The 18829-nt window shown below is 40.7% G+C and overlaps 2 protein-coding genes across 9 annotated transcripts in view; both read left to right on the top strand.

Moving 5' to 3' along the window:
* Positions 1-3843, top strand: part of LOC125688137 (potassium voltage-gated channel subfamily A member 1) — a 100869-nt gene extending 97026 nt beyond the window's left edge. Inside the window, exon 6 of the transcript XR_007374605.1 lies at positions 3737-3843. The gene's annotated coding sequence lies outside the window, so the exon portion shown is untranslated. The remainder of the gene's footprint in view (positions 1-3736) is intronic.
* The window catches only part of LOC125688134 (potassium voltage-gated channel subfamily A member 5-like), a 49934-nt gene that overhangs the window by 17776 nt on the left and 13329 nt on the right, over positions 1-18829 (top strand). For 2 of the 8 annotated variants that reach the window (XM_048933760.1, XM_048933763.1), the window contains exon 3: positions 3737-3848. The exons of 3 other annotated variants lie outside the window; for them this stretch is intronic. The gene's annotated coding sequence lies outside the window, so the exon portion shown is untranslated. Of the gene's footprint in view, positions 1-91; positions 1616-2846; positions 3849-18829 lie in introns of those variants that run through there. 3 more of the 8 variants (XM_048933759.1, XM_048933761.1, XM_048933764.1) reach the window with 2 other exon arrangements.

The raw sequence follows: 18829 nt of genomic DNA on the forward strand, positions 1-18829 counted from the left end.
GCATGCGAGTATTTTTTTTTACAAGTTGGTTGCAAACTTCACTGGCCATTTTGCTGTATATTCATCTAACTTTCCTCCTCTTTCTCTGAAGGCCCTCAAAATTCCCTTTTGTCTCGCCTACTATAAATAAATTGGACATCTGCAGGAAGCTCTCACTTCTACCTTTCCAGAGATACTGTAAATATTCTGTAGGAGATCACTGGGGACTCGTTGTGACAACTTTCCTTAAAGCAGGAGCGGACTTTACAGGAGCAAACAGTTGCCACATTCACTGTAAGACTGATCCCTGATTAGGAAACTGGATGTTATGACCTAGAAGTTTTGCCCTTGTTGTTTCTGTAGATTTTAGGAGGCCAAGCTATTCTAGTGAGCACTGTAAGTTATGAGGAAACACAATGAATGGTGAAAGAGTCCACTGAGGGCTGTATGGGTTTATTCGCCATTCTGGGCCTGATTATTTTATAGTTTAGGAAACGTTCAGGTGTTGCCATGAAAGGAAAACTGCAAGTCTTGGCCACAGGTGAGTGTAGCTCTACTGAAATATGCCATCGTCCTTTGTTCTCTTTCAGTTCTCTGAAGAATTATCAAAGCCCTTTGTGAGACAGTCTTAGTGAACTGTCCTGCTAGTTTGACAGCTTCTGTAAGGCTCAAAAAGACAGCAATTCCTACAGGCTCCAAAAACACTGGTTGAAGTTATATTCTGTCAGACACAACGTTGCTAGCCTGAATTTGCCTTTGCAGATAGACAATTAGTTGCTTTAGGAGCAGGAACCTTAACATTGAGCAAGTTGATACTGTTTCAGCAAACTCTTTATTTTCCCGATGTTACTGTGTTCCTGGTCTTCCTCCCCAGTTCCCACAGGATTACGCTCACACTTAGTCTGTGCAAAAGCAGGGAGAGAGGAAGAGTGATGCCTCAGGATGATTGCTCTCGTTGTGAAGGACATATCAGGGCTGTTTTAATTAAACTGCACACACAGGATAAAAAAGACTAATCTAATCCTGATTGTGGCAGTTAAAGAATGCAGTTTAGCTAATTGACAGTGTCTTTCTCAAAAACAAAAGGCAAAGCTCCCTTCCAAAGCAGTGGAAGGTTGTTGGAGCTGTGCTGCTGAGTTCCTAGAGATCTCAATTGAACTCAGTGTTCAATTTTTGATAGAGCACAGTTCAAGGAGAGAATACTGATGATCTCTGCTGAGAATTTAAAACTGAAGCCAGTTACCCTACTATCAGGTAGTTTCTGAGGAAAGCTTGTTAGACTCTTCAACATCAACATTGTGTTTCAGAAGTATATTTGCTGAATTACATTTTTTGATAAAATCCCTTAATAAGCAAGTCTGTTTACTCTCCATCTGGTGCTGATCTTACTTAAAATATGACACGATTGGCATCTAAGTGAGTCATGGACAGAATAAATATAAAAGTTGCCTAAGTCAATTAACAGCAGAAAGTCCAAATCTTACTTCTTGTAGATACTTAAGAAGCAAACTAAACCTTTCCTCTTAGAACAGAAGGTCTTTGTAAGGTGGAGAAATCTCTCTCACATTTCTGGTGCCAAAATATCTAGTAGCATTTTAAAAAATATTATCTATCTATCTATCTATCTATTTATTTATTGGGGAGGGGAAGGGGGGGGGGGGGGGGGGGGGAGGGGCAGGAGAAGGGGGTGGGGAGAAGGGACAAATGTATTTCCTGTTAACACTTGTTCCAAACAGAGCACTATAATACCTGTCTTGAAACTAGTTACACCACATAAACAGGGCAGCATTCTTACACTTTAAAGACTTGGTTTTTATCTTTGTGGCTTTCGTTGTGCAGAAGTTTCTTTACGTGCTTTCCAGTGATGCACCAAACAAGGAACTCATGTCCTTCTGTGATATTTTCAGTACCTGATAACGTCTATACCCACTGGTGGTCCTCCATGTGGTGGGCTCAGGCTACTTCACTAACTAAAGACACTTCTCTGAATTAACATCAGGAATCTACAAGAAGAACTTGAATTGTGGTGACAGGATATAGTGTTTTCCCCAAGAGAAATTTGGAGTACAAAACAGTTATAGGAAGACAATACGCATTATTTTCCTCCAGTGTTACCTCTATAGCCAGATTTAACAGAGCAGGAAGCCAGGGGATATACCTGAGATCTTTTGGTAATATTTTTCTGTGAATTAGAATTACAATGGACTGTAGTTCAGATGATCCCTTTGTCATCCCTACTCCAGATCCAAGCCCTGGGTTGGAAGGAACATCGAAGATCATCCCATTCTAACCCTTCTACCATAGGCAGAGTTGCCACCCACTAGATTAGATTGCCTTGACTGAGGGAAGTACATAGGAGGCATTACTTTCAGAGCGACCTATATAATTTCTCTTGGGACCTGACATTCATCCCACATCAGCTGCAGCTCTCAGAATATGGATGACGTTTATAGAGCTCATCCTCCTCCTTGACCTTTCAGGCTGCTTGATCGAATGAGGTATCTGCACACACACTGTGTGCAAGTGCCAAGTAGCATCAGTAGCATGATGGGTGGAAGGAACCTTTCCTTTAAACATCCAGTTCAACACTGGCAGTTTATGTGCTAGAAGGAAATTTAGGACTAGAGGGAATGCACCAGGGGAGATTTAGGCTGGACGTTAGGAAATACTACTTCTCTGAAAGAGTGGTCAGGCAGTGGAATGGGCTGCCCAGGGAGGTGGTGGATTCACCAACCCTGTCCAAGGAACATTTGGATTTTGCGTTGAGGGACATAGTTTAGTGAGAACTATTGGTGATAGGTGGATGGTAGGACTGGATGATCTTGAAGGTCTTTTCCAACCTTGGTGTTTCTGTGATTCTGTTTCAGTACCAGTTATTTCAGAAGCAGCTCAAACCCCCTCATACATGGCTAAGATCTCCTTTTCACTTGGATTGTAGCACTCTTCTGACGTCCTGTATGTCCGACTCCAATATTCTGTATCTTTTTAAACTGTGTTTAAGAAATTTTCTTTTGTTGTATATTTGTATTTCTATCCATTTAACTTACTCTTGTATTTCATGTCTTTTTATTCTCAAAATGTAAGGCAAAAAACATCTGTTTTTGAAGCCATACAAAAATGGAAGTAATAATCATGATTTTATATCTTTTGAATGCATTTTATTTACCATTCAGTAACTATTTATTAGGACATTGTTTGTACGTACCTGCAAGCTCAATAAAGTTCCAGGACTAATCTCCTGAGAGGGGCTATTTATATTTTTTTCACAGCCAGAGACTGGAAGTAGAAAAATGCTTAAGTATTTAGGCCTCAGTTCTATTTCGATAAGCAGGGAAATCTGTCCACTGCAAATAGTCATTCAGCTAGTTGAATTAGTTACATGTCAAAATGTTCAGCATTAGGGGGTTGTTAACATTCACTGTATTTACTGCTAGCAGAAAAGAAGGCTTCAGGCTATATATATCCACTGCAGTGGAGTTGACCAATTTTTTTCCAGAGTGAAAAAAAAGCATGCCATAATTGCAAAAACTGCAAGAGGGGAAGCAATACTATTTTTCTCTGGGATATTTTAGTTATATACAAACAAACTGATGAAGAAGACATATCCAACAGAGAAAATACTGATTGTACTTAGTGACACTCAGTTAACATTAACTCCTCTGAAAAGAAAGTATAGTAATAGTGCATCTTTCACTTGGATCTAAACCATAATACTGCAGTGTAGAGCCTAATGACTTCCTCTTGATATTTACTATAGGTTTTTGTGATACAGAAGTCTGATTGCTTTCCTCCTGCTGATACTGGGAAGAAAATGGTGTGGAGACTGAAACCAAACACATTTATTCACTGTTTTCATATCACTGTGATTTAGTAGAAGTTGCTGAAAAACTTTTATGTGGACAAATAACTGTGATGTCCCCATCAAGCCTTTATTCTCAGTGAGTTGTATTTCTTCATTCAAATTGCTGAAAAATGTGTTCTGCTTGAAGGCATCTTCTGTACGGAAATAGTTTTAGTACTACAAAATGAGTGTGTAGAGGTCCCATAGAAGTTTAAAACTTTTGAAATCACTCCCAGGCACAAGTAGACTTTATTACCTTAGATTTTGTTTGGAAATAAGAAAATGAAACTATTGTTCATCTGCACTTTTTTTTTTTTTTTTTTTAAATTATAAATAAGTTCTCGTGTTTTTTGGCTTTCTTCTACCACTATTTTAACGTATCGAATTTTCTGTCAGTCTGAAAGAAATTTGAGTATTTGTTATTTTTATTTTGTTGGCATTCATTTCTGTTTACTTAATCTAGATTCTGTTTAGGTAATCTAGATATGTTGCAACTCTGGAGATTGTATTCCAACTTTTAGTATAAATATGCTGTACATACAGGTATAGAATGCATCTAAAGATTAGTCTAATTTTCATGTGACTTTGACTTGAACATTATGTTTATATTGCTATTTGAAAAATGTTCATTAATTGTATTCTTTATACCTTTTTTCCTGTCTATATTTCAATAAATTATCTACCTCCTCTTCATCATATATGCATAATAGTTTTAAGTTTTTAAAAGAATAATGATCAATAGTCATAAATGCTCTAATCTTTATTTTTCCCTACAGCTTAATCTCTATCTATTTGTCACAGTTCAAATATTTTCTGACACTGAATTTGAGGTGGAGCAAAAGTTCCATCTCAACAGTAATTCTCCACAGGGCTATCTGAACTTGAACAGTAGGTTTTCCTGTTCCATATATGTATATTTTCCTTATTACAATCTTCACCATGGCTAAGTTTTGAACTAGTTTTAGTCATGTAAGTCTATGAAGCATTATCTATTTCATCAAGCTACATAAGACTTTTATTTCACTTCAGCTCAGGGACTAATAAATGACTGCAATATGCCCTTTGTCACAGAATATGCAAGTGACTTAAGGAGTGCTAGGATAACCTTTCAAAGATCCTGGAGAAGGCTCTGAGGAGTTCGTGTGAGAATTCTGCTTGTCTGTGCTACAGCAAATCTAGCTTTGCAGGTTCTCAGCTGGCATGAACTAGCCTAATTTCTCTGACATTAGCAGAGCTCTTATGATTTATACCCACTGAGGATCTGAAAGCTTAGTTGCATTTAGCTGAAATTTGTTTATATGAAATACAAATATTTAAAAGATGTTGTTCTTTTGATCCTCTCTAGTAAGAAAATATAAAATAATAATAATTATTATTATTATTTGACTAGTAGAATTTTTGGGCTTTTAAGTGGTGTACCTGCACTCTTGCATGTGGATATTCAACTGCATTCCAATTCTGTTGATTTTCTGTCCTTTTGTAGTGGGTAGATCTAATGAGGCCAATCAATCATGTGCTTAAGCTGACACGAACAGACTACACACAGGCACAAATAAATGCAGAACTAAATTTTTATTATAGATATATTTGAGAGTCTGAAAACAGGCTTTGATTTTAAAGTGAACTTATCAAAATTTTGTGGAGTTTTGTGGACATTAAAATGTCTCAGATCAAGGACATGAAATCCTCCAATGTCTCTTCTGTTTTGGGGAGATTCAGCTTTTCTTGTCATTTGAAAGATGTTCACTGGCAGTAGAAATGAGAGGCCATTGTAAAAGAAATACATATTTTTACTGCTACAATATTTCTTTGGAATCTTCTGAGTTCAGTAAACGGAAAATTTTCATTGAGTTTCAGTGGGTTGGGAACATATCTGTGCTGTAAGACTCACCAAATCAATTTCACAAATTTGCAAAAGTAATTTGCAAAGCATTCATAGAATAAGGGTATTTCTCATTCTTGTACATTTGATGATGTACACCAAGCCTGTGTTCAACATTTTATTTAATATAAATTAAAAAGTGTCCAATTTGAATAGAATGATGTATAAACCAGTTCAATCTTGCTACTTCTTAACAGAGGAAGGACAAAAGGACCTCCAAGTGAAGTGTTTGAAGATTGCAGCAGATGACAGTAGTCATGATCATAGAATCATAGAATAACGGAATGGCTTTGAGTTGGAAGGAACCTCAAAGATCATCTAGTTTCTCAACCCCATGCAGTGGGCATAGGTCAGATTGCCCAAAAGCCCATCCAACCTTGCCTTAAATATTTCCAGGGATGCTGCATCCACAGTTTCTCTAAGCAATATTTTCCAGTGTCTCACCACTCTTGTAAGTTAATGATTTCTTCCTAATGACTAATCTAAAAAAGGGTATTTCAACGTCAGATTTAAAATCAGCATAACAATTCAGTTTGGATTAAAAGAAAACGTCTTTGACCTGAAAAGGGGACTACACTTAATAATAAGAAATGTGATAGTAAATCTATCACAGAAAATCCACAGAATTGAAAAGGATACAAAGACCTGACTATCATGACATGTTTAATCATAGCACTCAGACCTGTAGATTTGTTTATGTTTCTCCAGAAAAAAAACCTTGCCCTGCACGTGCACTCAATATACCCAGCTAGATCTGCTGCCAGCACTCCACTGAATATTAAGTTTGTTCATCATTATTGCTGGGATTCAGGAGGCAAGATGAGCAAAATCAACATCCATCTCCAACAGATGGGACTAGAGAAGCTCAGTTGTAGACATACTGTACACTACATAAACCACACAAGATCACGTGGAATTCTCTGTCTTCAGTGGCACTGGTATTTCTGATACACAGGCAGCAGTAAAACACACTTTCCTGAATTAGCTCCACAAATCCCTTTCCTTTGTGCTGCTCAGTCAGAAAAAAATATATATATATATATTAAATAGGCAGGATTGGGGTAACTCTCAGAACAGTGCAGAGGTCCAATTTGTTATATGGCAGTAGAGGCAGCAATGGAAAGAGTGTGTTTCTGTCTACGCGAGTTAAGACATTCCCATGAGCTTCTGTCAACGGTTTATGAGCTGGCTCAGCCCGGTTCCATGATTAGCGGGGCAGAGGGATTTCGCAAAATCCATACTTCCAGAAAAGGGAAATGGGACCCCAAAATAATTAAAATCAGTGGCAACAGTCTGAGGAGAAACGAACTAATTTACCAAATATAGTATTGGAATGCAAGATAACACACTAAAATACAATATAATTAGAATTGAAGCTAATAAATCAAATATAATGAGAGAGTGAATGAAAGGTACCCGAATAGGCCTCACCATAGTGCTGAATGAGATATGCAGTCTGGTTGAGCAGGAAGGAGATGAAGAAGAGCCGATGAAGAAGAGCGGATGAAGAAGAGCCCATCAGGTTCCTGGTGGACGACAGGTTGGCCATGAGCCAGCAGTGTGCTGTGGTGGCCAAGAGGGCCAATGGCATCCTGGGATGCATTAAAAAGAGAGTGGCCAGCAGGTCGAGGGAGGTGATCCTCCCCCTCTACTCTGCCCTGGTAAGGCCTCATCTGGAGTACTGCGTGCAGTTCTGGGCTCCCCAGTACAAAAAAGACAGGGATCTCTTGGAAAGAGTCCAGCAGAGGGCCACAAAGACAGTGAAGAGCCTGGAGCATCTCCCCTATGAAGAATGGCTGAGTGAACTGGGTCTGTTTAGCCTTGAGAAAAGAAGACTGAGAGGGGACCTGATCCAGGTCTATACATTTCTAAGGTGTGGGGGGCAGAGTGGCAAGGCCAGACTCTTTTCAGCAGTGTGTGGAGACAGGACAAGGGGAAATGGCCAGAAACTGCAGCATTGGAAGTTCTGCAGAAATGTGCACAAGAACTTCTGTACAGTGAGGGTGACAGAGCTCTGGAACAGGCTGCCCAGGGAGGTTGTGGAGTCTCCTTCTCTGGAGATATTCAAGACCCACTTGGACCCCTACCTGTGTGACCTGGTGTAGGGAACCTGCTTTGGCAGGGAGGTTGGACTCCATGATCTCTGGAGGTCCCTTCCAACCCCTATGATTCTGTGATTCTGTGAATTAGAAGAATTTGAAAATAAAATCTGTAAACTGGCAATGAGAGCACTGAGAACAGGTTTGTTTGATCTGGAATGTTTAATTTATTCTTTTTTTCAATATTCTTCCTGAGCCTATAGAAACAATCTCCTTCACTAGAAAAGTATATATTTCCTGTTTGTGTTTCAATACAGCAGCTTATCTAGGATTGTACTGATGTATGACTGTCCTCCTGTGAAGGAAGGAAACCCTTAAGGAATACGTCACATATCTTGCCATGAAATCCTAAGTCTCCATATTAGAAGAAGAAAGACAGATTTATTGTTTAAAAAATAGTCTACCACTTCATAACCTGACCAACACTTTTCTATTATTGGTTTTTACACCACTCAAAGGCAAGTGGCTGTGAGGATAATTTTATTTTTAGCCCTGTAGCTCTATGTTGCCTGTGAGGATCCAGGCATATGTGATCTTTCCAAGTTAATGGCTTGATTTACTCCCTTGGAGACTTTCCTTGGATCACTTGGATATTACTGTTGTGGGAATCAAATGTTGTTTTTGCATTAGAATTGGATAATATTATTTTTATTTCATGATCTCCACTATCATAGTTCTTTTTGGGAGTCCTTCTACTTACTTGGGGAAGATCTCTGATAAGTTTACATCACTTACCCTCTAGACGAACCTTCCCAGGAACGCACACTCTGTATATAGGTGTATATATGTATGTTTTGTCATACACACTTCAAGAATATCCTGTACGAGATCAAACCAGAGAACAAGCCATGGCATGCCCGAGGAAGCGCCTGAAGAGACATCGGAAGGCCTGGCATCATCCCCCCATTGCTCTTTGTTTAACGATGACTTTAAAGAAAATCACCATATCAATAGGACAAGGAGAGCACCGAGACATCTTGGAAACAACAGGATGACTGCTGACTGACACCAGATAACAAATAAATTAACAAGTAAATAGCAAACGTAAACCTGATAAGATTGTGAACCTGGAGTACCCAGCCAGTGGGGAAACAGGGGAGGCGGGGAGGCAAGGGGGAGAAAACAGGGTATAAAGGCTGTCACGTTGTGTCCAGAGGCGAATTACCGCTTGCGGGACGCCAGCCATTGCAATCGCGAATAAAATCTGCTTTTATCAGAGATACCGTCCTGACAAAAATTACTTGGATATTTCCAACACTGTGAAGCAGAGTTGGCTGAACTACATAACAGACTTCACCAGTTAGCTGATAGCACCTGTTTCCAGAGGCAGATACTAAACTTCCTGGGATTCTGATGATTTCTTACATGGAAAAGACGAAATTGAAGCTAGCAAAGCCCTGACACTGTTCCCTCATAGTCCTTTGTTTTGTATCTATCAGAAGAAGTTGAAAAGGTAGACAGGGGCTTGCTGGCTACAGAAGTCAATGCCCTCAATTTTCCCCATCGTTTGGAACAAGACATGTTCATCTTCTGGCTTTTGGGCTTTTCAGTTTTCTCCTTTCACCTGCAATAGGCAGTAAGGAAGGGGTCAGATTACATGAGAAAGGAAAGCTGGTGAGTTAACTTTAGGCTGCAGTCTAGCGCGTGAGTGTGGGGGAAGATGTAACTGTGAACACTCAGCAAAGAGCTAATCGGACTCCTTGATAGACAGTATCACTGTGAAACCTCGGGAGTCTGGAGTGTAAGACAGAGAGCAAATGGTACCTGTTTGCGTCTAAGGGTAAACAGGACGTTCTGTTTGCATGCATTGTTAATCTTATCACTCTTAAGAAACCTTTCATCCTTTATCACTGTGTTTTGGGAGAATCTAGGCCAACTAACTGATTTGAGGGACAGGAATTTGTGGCTTGTAAGTGAATGGTATACAAGATGTATGTTGAACACAATAAAGCAGAACTATTTGGTGAACTATTCTGATACTACAAGAAACTGTGAGAGCTTTCTAACTTGACTGAGCGCCAACATTTGAGTAGGAGACCTGAAGGGCCACAACTGATTTTCTGCTCTGTGGCCAGTGGTTTGGGGCCATTTCCTCTGCTGGGGTCATCATATCACTTTATTCAGAGGACTGAGCTGAGAGAGAGGCTGCACCTCTCTGTCCCTAAGAAGACTGGGAGGCAGCAGTGTTTATGGAGTGTGGTGAGTTTGGGGATGAAGGGTAAACATAGGCCTGCTGTAAAGGAAGACAAGACAAAAGAATGTAGCAAGCAGGATATGCAGTAAATAAGGATTAACAACTGCATAGGAATGTGAGTTAAGATAAAGGTTAACCACTGCATAGAAATGCAGGTAAGCAGGATGTAAGGCCAGATAAGAAAGGAACTTCTTGAAAGTCTACTGTAAACTTGAAGAGAGCATCACACAAGGAACAGGTTGGATCAGATTCCTTCGGTTGAAGACAATAAGCCTTCATTCCATGACCACCAAAAGAAGATCCCCACTGCCCACTGCGCATGTGCAAGAGGGCAGGACCGTATGCTGATGGGTTCTCGGAAATGTAATGAATATGAGCATGAATTCTGGGAAAAACACTGATTATATATTAGTTCGGCCTATATCTGTACCAAGCTTTCGTCCTATGACGTGCAAGTTCGGAGGAGCTATACCTCTTGCACCCAGCTTGGCGCCAAATGCTGAATAAAACATACGTGCTTTATAACCTGACTCTGGGTTATAGAGTTTGATTCCACAAATCAGTGGCCACAGCACTACTGGTTCAAGGCTTATTGTTCTCTCTTGTGCAAGGTTGCGGAGTATCTCTCTGCTAAGAAGCAGATGCCAGAGCTGTGGAGACATGTGGAGACATGACTGTGCAGGACTACGAGTGGGTGAGAGATGCACAAGATGCCCTGAGATCTTAGAGAGGCTGGCCAGGCATAAATACCAGACCTATTATGCTGTGGGATGTGGGAGCTGGAGAAGTCTCAGAGAAGGTGGAATGGAAGAGTGGAAAGGAGGAGTGGATGCAGGCTTTCTCGGTAAAAGGGATGAAGGTAGCAGGTATGTTTTAAGAAGATAGAAGATGCATAGCAGGGATTAAGAGCTTCGGTTTCAGGAAGAAGGCCAGCCTAACACTAGTGTTCATGGAAAAAAATACTGGGCTTAAGACAAGAGAAAACAAGAAAATAAGAGAAATGAAAATAAGTCTTGAGCTAAAGATGTAAGGTTTTTAGTAGAAATGTGATATTTTAGACAATTGATGAAAAACTTGTAGTGCTACTGATGCTTTTGCTAGTCATCCTGTGTTAGTAGAGGATGTCTGTGGCATCTGTGGGCACGCCGAATCAGTTTGTAGCATGCTGGGTGGAGGGGGGGCACCCTCGGCCCCCTTCCAGCCCACGTTGGCCGGGACAGCCGTGGGCCACTGGCGCCACCTGCTGGCTGCGCCTCGCCCAGCGCGGTGCCTGTAATTCGAGAAATTTAAAGAGAAAACCTCATAAGAAAAAATTTCTCTAGCTGAAATAGTGCTTTGTAACAGTGCTCATGTTGCTGGCATTTCTTCATTCTATCTTTGTGAATAGGTTGGCGATAGAATATTGATAATAGACTGTAACAAAATATTGGTGAGAAAGTTCAACCTCTACTGCCACGCCACCAACATTTTGTTTAAATTTTTAGTATTTTTATTAAAACAAAAAGAAGGCTGTGCTTCATATTGGGAAATAGTTGTTCACATATGTATGTACTACCAAAAAGCACTGAAATGAAAAAGGTGCAATTTTAAAGCAAGAGATCTTTTTCTCTGGCAAGATAGGTCTTGTAAAAGTATAGTAAAGAGAGAAGATCAAAGCTTTCTTTGCATTGAATGGCTGATTGCAACTCTGCTCATTCCATTTGAAAATTTGCAGGCAATCTATTTATGTCAAATGAAAATAGAATTATTATCATTAAAATAAATAAATAAATAAATAAATAAATAAATAAATTTCTGCAGCAATCTTGAAACCTACTTTCAAATTCTTCATCAAAATGGAAAGCAAGACTGCATATTATTTGCTATTCACAGGACTGTGCATCCAGCGTATCAAAATGCATAAAATTATTTTCCGTAACTTCGGTTAGCAGTGTACTGTACCCATCCTGTGTACTGGTTTCAGCCCAGACAGCATTATTAGAGCACTCACGGTCGGTTGCTGGTGAGTGACGGCTGCATGCCCTTCCAGACTGACCACAGGGAGGAGCTGCCACCAAGGTGTTATGGAGTAGGTTGTGGGCTGCAGTATGATCTGTGGTGAGCTACATGCACCTGGAGGGCCATGGCTTGAGCATGTTCATGTTAAGCAAAGCAGCATGACATGGATGTTGTATACATATGGATCACCTAAGTTTCAGTTTAGCAACAAAATTCAGGCATAATCAGAAAGGATGTCTGTAACGGTACTACCACACAATACTCAGAGACTGTCTTGTTGCTTGCTCCCTGGAAATCTTGTCTTCTGTGCATGACTCAGATTGTCCAGCAATGATAAGGAACTAACTGTATATATAGTATGAAGAAACTTAATGGAACTGATATCAGAGAGTTCTATGGGGTGTAATTAGTCTCTTAGTAGCAAATAGCACTGTTTTCCGAGTAATGTTCATTCAGAAAAAGCAGCAGTGAGAAGCAGTGGAATGATTGAGCTTTATTTTGTCAGTGTACCCATAGAATGGCAAGCAGTACTAATACATTATGTGATACTCACACAGCTGAACGATGCAGCAGTTCTGAAAGAACTGAAGCAGACCAGCCAAGGAGAACTTACAGTTGACATCCACAGTTCCTAACTAGATCCCTGAGCAGAACACTAGGATTTGGATGAGGGTATTGAGTTTCAAATCTCTGTAAGATGTGTCATTCTTGCAGCATTAATCTCAACAGTCCTGTCAATTTGCTAGCACTCAGTTGTGCAGTTATATATGTGGTTATATGAATGTTTTAATTTCTTTCATTTTATTTTTCATAATCTCAGTAATTGTGGCTCCATGCTTCTGTGGATTTGAGTGTTTTTGTGTGAAGAAGATCTAATGTCAGTTTTGACCAACACAGAATAGCATTTGTTTCTTATGGCCTGAAATAAAAACATACCTCAAGGAAAAGTCTTTTTTTTTTTGTTGTTATACTTTGTTTTGTTTTGTTTCAAAAAGTATTAGTCTCACTCCAATTCCTGAAGGATGTGGTTCAATACATATGTACTCAGAGCAAGACAAAGGCAGCAAATGAGGCCAAGATGTTGCCCAACTGACTTCTTACAAATTCTAAGCAATTAAGGAATGCAGGGAAGATGGGGAAGTTAGCAATAGTAAAGAGAGGACCTAGCAAATGGGTCATGAAGTGGGAATAATCACCACTGTGGATCCAGTGACTTCTCGTTAATCTGCATGGAGTTGCACATCAGTTAGAAATCTCTCATTGACCTGCACAACTGTAGTTCGATGGAGGAAGCACCAACCATAACCCCAAACTTCCAGTTTTTTTCCTCTTCATTCTGCTCTTGTGCACCTTTAGTAGCTCAGGACAAAGGCACTTGTTCCACTCATATGGTGATCAACAGTTGTTCATATGGCAATCATATACCTGCTATCTGGTGGACTGGTGGGTATGCATGTTCGCTCCATAGTGATCACTGGCATCCTGGCTTGTATCAAGAATAGTGCAGTAAGCAGGACTAAGGAAGTAATCCTGCCCCTGTACTCAGCACTGGTGACACCCCACCTTGAGTGCTGTATTCACTTTTGGGCACCTCAATACAAAAGGGACACTGAGGTGCTGAAGCAAGTCCAAAGAAGGGCAACAAGACTTGTGAATGGCTTGGAGAATATGCCTTATGAGGAGAGACTAAAGGAACTGGGGCTGTTTAGCTTGGGCAAGAGGAGGCTGAGGGAAGACCTTATTGCTCTCTTCCAATACCTGAAAGGTATTTTTTACAGTGAAAGTGAGGTTGGTCTCTTCTCACTGGTGACAGGTGACAGGATGAGCAGAAATGTCCTCAAGTTGTGCCAGGGGAGGTTTAGGTTACAGATCAGAAAAATCTTCTTTGCAGAAAGGGTGATTAAGAACTGGAAAAGGCTCCCCAGGGAGGTGGTTGAGTCACCATTCCTGGATGTGTTTAAAAACCTTTTGGATGTGGTGATCAGGGACATGATTTAGTGGTGGGTTGTTAGAGTTAGGGTAGTATGGCTGGGTTGCAGTTGGATGTGACAATCTTGAAGATCTTTTCAAACATGGGCAATTTTATGATTTTATGATTTTAAGTCATCCTGACCTGCAAACATCAGCTGAGAGCCAGTTCTCACTCAATCATAGGTCACTCAACCATACGAGTTCTTTTTATCAGCCTAGCATGGTCTCAGGCAGGTGCTGCTGAACAATCTTTGAGACAATAATGCTTTCTTTCAACTTTGTCACAGCATTCGGATGGGTTGATCCTGGCAAGGCAGCAAGCAAACACTGGATGTGCCACAGGCCTTTGTGAACTTTCGCATATGTGAACCTTTCCACGTATGGTATGACATTTTTATTTTCAGACCAGAGAGCAACTCTCTCTGACATCTGGGTAGCTCTCAGTACAGTGAACACTGGTCACTGGTGATAACTCTGCAGATCTGCAATGGTCCAGAAACCCCTTATGCGTAAGTAGTTGTAACTCTCCCAGATATCAGGATTATTTCAGTATCCTTGAGATTCTCCTTTGATTTTTCCTCTGCAAACATTTATTTTTATTTCTGATTCTTTTGTTTTGAGAATGCCAGTGAAGACTATGCATTCCTGAGTCTTGGAAGTCAGGTAATGATGTTAAGAATCCTATTTTTCCTCTGAGAACTAGTAGGGCAGCCACAGAATATCTGAGATGGCTCTAGTTCATATTGTGCCCGATTATCGTGTCTGGGCACTAGATAGGATAACTCTTCCTCTTGACTAATTTCCCTAATCTTATTTTGTTCATGCTTACAAATTAACTCTCTTTTTCTGGATTTAAGCCTCTCAATAATGATTAGTAATGCAAATGGCAGGATATTGCAGTCGGTCTCCTCTTACGCTCCCTTTTTGTTCTGAGGGAGTCTAACAGAAGTAATAAAAAATGTAACTACATCAAAATGTATTTGTAGACAAAGTTAGTACTCCTTCCTTTGCTGTTCAGAAAATAGAATGTATACAGAGGATTTCCCACTGGGATCAGGAAGGAGGAAGTCAGTTGAATCTATGTCATGAAGAACTAGCCCAGTGCAGTTGAAAAGAAATTTTAAAGTTGCAGCATCAGTTCCTGTTCACTTACTGCTTTCTCCTACTGTGGGGTGTCTGCTGAATTTGTGAAGGAGAATAATCAGTTCCAACAGGAAGCTGACTGTATGACCTCATTTAATCAGAACAGATTTCTTTTTTTTTTTTTTTCCATGCTAACATCCAATTGTCCAAATCTTTTTCAGAGCAGACCCATTAATGTGTTTTCATTGCAGTGACATTCCTGACAGCTGTAAAGAAAAGCTTTCTGATAATCATGTATGATTCTTTCATCAGGAGAAAAATATGACTCATAACTAGGAAATACTGTTAACTGTTCAGGACTTTTGTTAATAAGCAAAGGAACATGACTTTCTGTTTTTTTCTGTTTGCAAGAGAATATTTTATTTTCATCCCTGGCATAAAATATTTTTAAGAGAGTTCATTATAAAAGTATTTTTTGGATTATCTTAATTTGTACACTGTTATCTCAGACTATAGGAGGCAGTTGGGATATTGTCTGGCAGAATTTGTAAAGGAGAGAAAATACACATTCTAGAGGACTGGAGAAAGGACAAGGAGCTGATTTGCTTGGCATTACTAGAAGTGAGTTTTATGTAAGAATTATAACCACTGTTGAAAACAAGACTCATCCACAGACTAAGTAGCATGAATACTAATTTCTTGTCTGTGCTAACTATGAACAACACATTTAAATTAGGAAGATGCTTGAAGTTATTTTTGTTCCATTCATAAGAAGAATCTGCTATACTGTATAATTGCTTTGATATTATTTTATAATATTTGGTTTATTTCTTTGCACTGGGCTGGAAGAAGCTACTTTATATAAACTGTATATTCCACTTTTTGTGGGGTTTTAGTTGAATTAGAGTATGTAATGTAACTTCTTCAGAATGAATGACTTTGTGAATGGTGTCGCACTCAGGGCTTTGAGTACTATGGCTTGGGACACAGGTTGGGAATGCTGATGGCAGACAGGAGGCTTCTGACTAGAAGGAGCACAAATATTCTAGGGAGCAAGCTGGCTGGGCTGGTTAGCAGAGTTTTAATAAGATATGACAGGGAAAGGGAGGGTACTAGATGAGAGAGAGAGAAGAGAATGGGAATACTGTCACCTTGGGAGATGTTAGGGGAAAATCTCAGACTTGCTGTGGAGGTACTAGGGAGGACTCCTCTGAGAAGGCAATGAACCAATAGCCAAGCTGAAATGCCTCTACACCAACGCACGCAGAATGGGAATAAAAATAGGAAATTGAAAGCGTGGCACAATTGGGAAAGTAAGACCTAATTGATATCACAGAAACATGGTGGGATGAATCTCACAATTGGAATACTCTGTTGAGGACTACAGGCTTTTCAGAAGGGATAGACGGAATAGGAGGGGTAGGGGAGTTGCCTCTATATTAGGAAGTGGATAGATTGCAAAGAGCTGTGTCCGAGTAACAGCTATGATAAGGTTGAGAGCATGTGGGTTAAAATCAAGGATTGGTCCAATAAAGGGCATCTAGTGTTTGGGATTTGCTGCAGGCCACTAGATCAGGGGAAGCCTGTTGGCAAGTCTTTCTTGCTTCAGCTGCAGAAAGTGTCGTGCTTGCAGGCTCTTGTCCTGGTGGGGAATTTCAACTACACAGATATCTGCTGGGATAGCGGCACAGAGGGTGGCAGACAATCCAGGAGATTCCTAGAATCTGTTGAGGATAACTTCCTAGTCCAAGTATTAGATGAACCAAATCGAGGTGAAGCCCTATTGGACCTGGTGCTCATCAATGCAGAGGAGGGCATTAGAGAGGTTAAGATTGGACGCAGCCTGGGCTGTAGTGACCAGTGGAGTTGATCTTGAGGAATGCAGGCCTGGCAAAAAGTAGAGTCAGGACCCCATGCTTCAGGAGAGCAAAATTCTGGCTGCTCAAGGAACTGCTGCATGGGATCCCCTGGGAAACTGTCATTAAGGGCATAGGTACAGAACAGAGCTGGCAGCTCTTTAAGGACACCCTTCTGAGAACATAATGGCTCTCCATTCTTCAGCAGAAGAAGTCGAGCAGGGGAGGAAGGTGACCAGCATATCTGAGAAAGGACCTGCAGCTTAAATTGAGGGAAAAAAGGAAAATACACAGGAAGTTAAAGAAGGGTTGTGTAGCCTAAGAGGAATACAAGGCTGCTGTCCGCATGTGTAGAGATAGCGTTAAGAAAGCCAAGGAGTGATGGAGCTGAACTTGGCAAACGATATGAAAAATAACAAGGGATTCTATAGGTACATAGGCAGAAGGAGACAGACCAAGGAGAGCATTCTGCCTCTAATAAAAGATAACGGGGAGCTGGCTTCCTCAGATACACAAAAAATCTAAGGTACTCAGTGAGTGCTTTGCCTTCGTCTTCACTGGTGGTCAGGCTCCCCATATCTGTGGGGGTGGTGAGAGGAGTGGTTCCCATCCCACTATATCAGTAGAACAAGTCTAAGACCTTCTCATGAACTGAATCTTTACAAGTCCGTGGGGCCAGATGATGTGCATCCCAGAGAAATGGCTCATGTGGTTGTTGAACAACTTTCCACCATATTTGAAAAATCATGGCTGTCAGATGAAATACCCAGTGACTGGAAAAGGGGAAACATTACTCCTATTTTTAAGAAAGGGAGAAAGGAAAACCCAGGGAACTACAGGCTGGTGAGCCTCACCTCTGTGATGGGGGGTGTGGGGTCCTGGTGGGTGAAAAGCTGAACATGAACCAGCAGTGTGCACTTGCAGCCCAGAAGGCCAGCTGTGTTCTAGGCTGCATTAAAAGAAGAGAGGCTAGCAGGGTGAGGGAAGCGTTTGTCCCCCTCTACTCAGCCTTTGTGAGGCCCCTTCTGGATACTGTATTTAGGCTTGGGGTTCCCAGCACAAGAAAGACATGGAGCAGGTTCAGAGGAGGGCCGCTAGGATGATCAGAGGGCTGGAGCACCTTTCCTATGAGGAAAGGTTGAGGGAACTGGGCTTGTTTAGCTTGGAGAAGAGAAGGCTCTGGGGAGACCTCATTGTGGCCTTCCAATATTTGAAGAGAGCATATAAACAGGAGAGGGTACAACTGTTTACAAAGGTAGATAGTGAATAGGGGGAATGATTCTAAACTGAGACAGGGGAGGTCTAGGTTAGATATTAGGAGGAAGTTTTTTCGCACAGAGGATGGTGACACACTGGAACAGGTTGCCCAAGGAGGTTGTGGATGCCCCATCCCTATAGACATTCAAGGCCAGGCTGGATGTGTCTCTGGGCAGTCTGGTTTAGTGGTCAGTTGGGGAAAATGAACATATGCTGAATGAAGCTTAAAAGACCTCTCATTGTCAAAGTATAACAAAAACAAGAGTATTGCCTCATGCACAAGAAGTTAGCTAGTCAATGACAGTATATTTTAAGCAGCCAGCAATAGCTCCTTTCCTACCTTAAAATAAAGGTCTGTGAGTCTCATTCAAAACCCATAGAATTGAATGAGATTATCCTCACTGACCTTCAATCTGGCAGTAATATATAGAATATTTTTCTCTTATTCCCCTTCTGCTCAAAATGAAGAAGATGTTATGGGTTTCATGGTACTTTGAACTAAGCTTCTGAAAGAGTGCTTATAGTTATGCACAGCCTCCTCTCCACTCCTTTTAATGGGAGAGAGAGCACTGTAAGTGTAAGGGCAACCGAGCAAGGGAGAATCTTCACAGTGATTACCTACAGTATGCCTAAGCATGAAGGAAGATTTTTTTTTATATAGCAAACAGC

The sequence above is a fragment of the Lagopus muta genome, chromosome 1 (assembly GCF_023343835.1).
Source record: "Lagopus muta isolate bLagMut1 chromosome 1, bLagMut1 primary, whole genome shotgun sequence".
NCBI lineage: Eukaryota > Metazoa > Chordata > Aves > Galliformes > Phasianidae > Lagopus > Lagopus muta.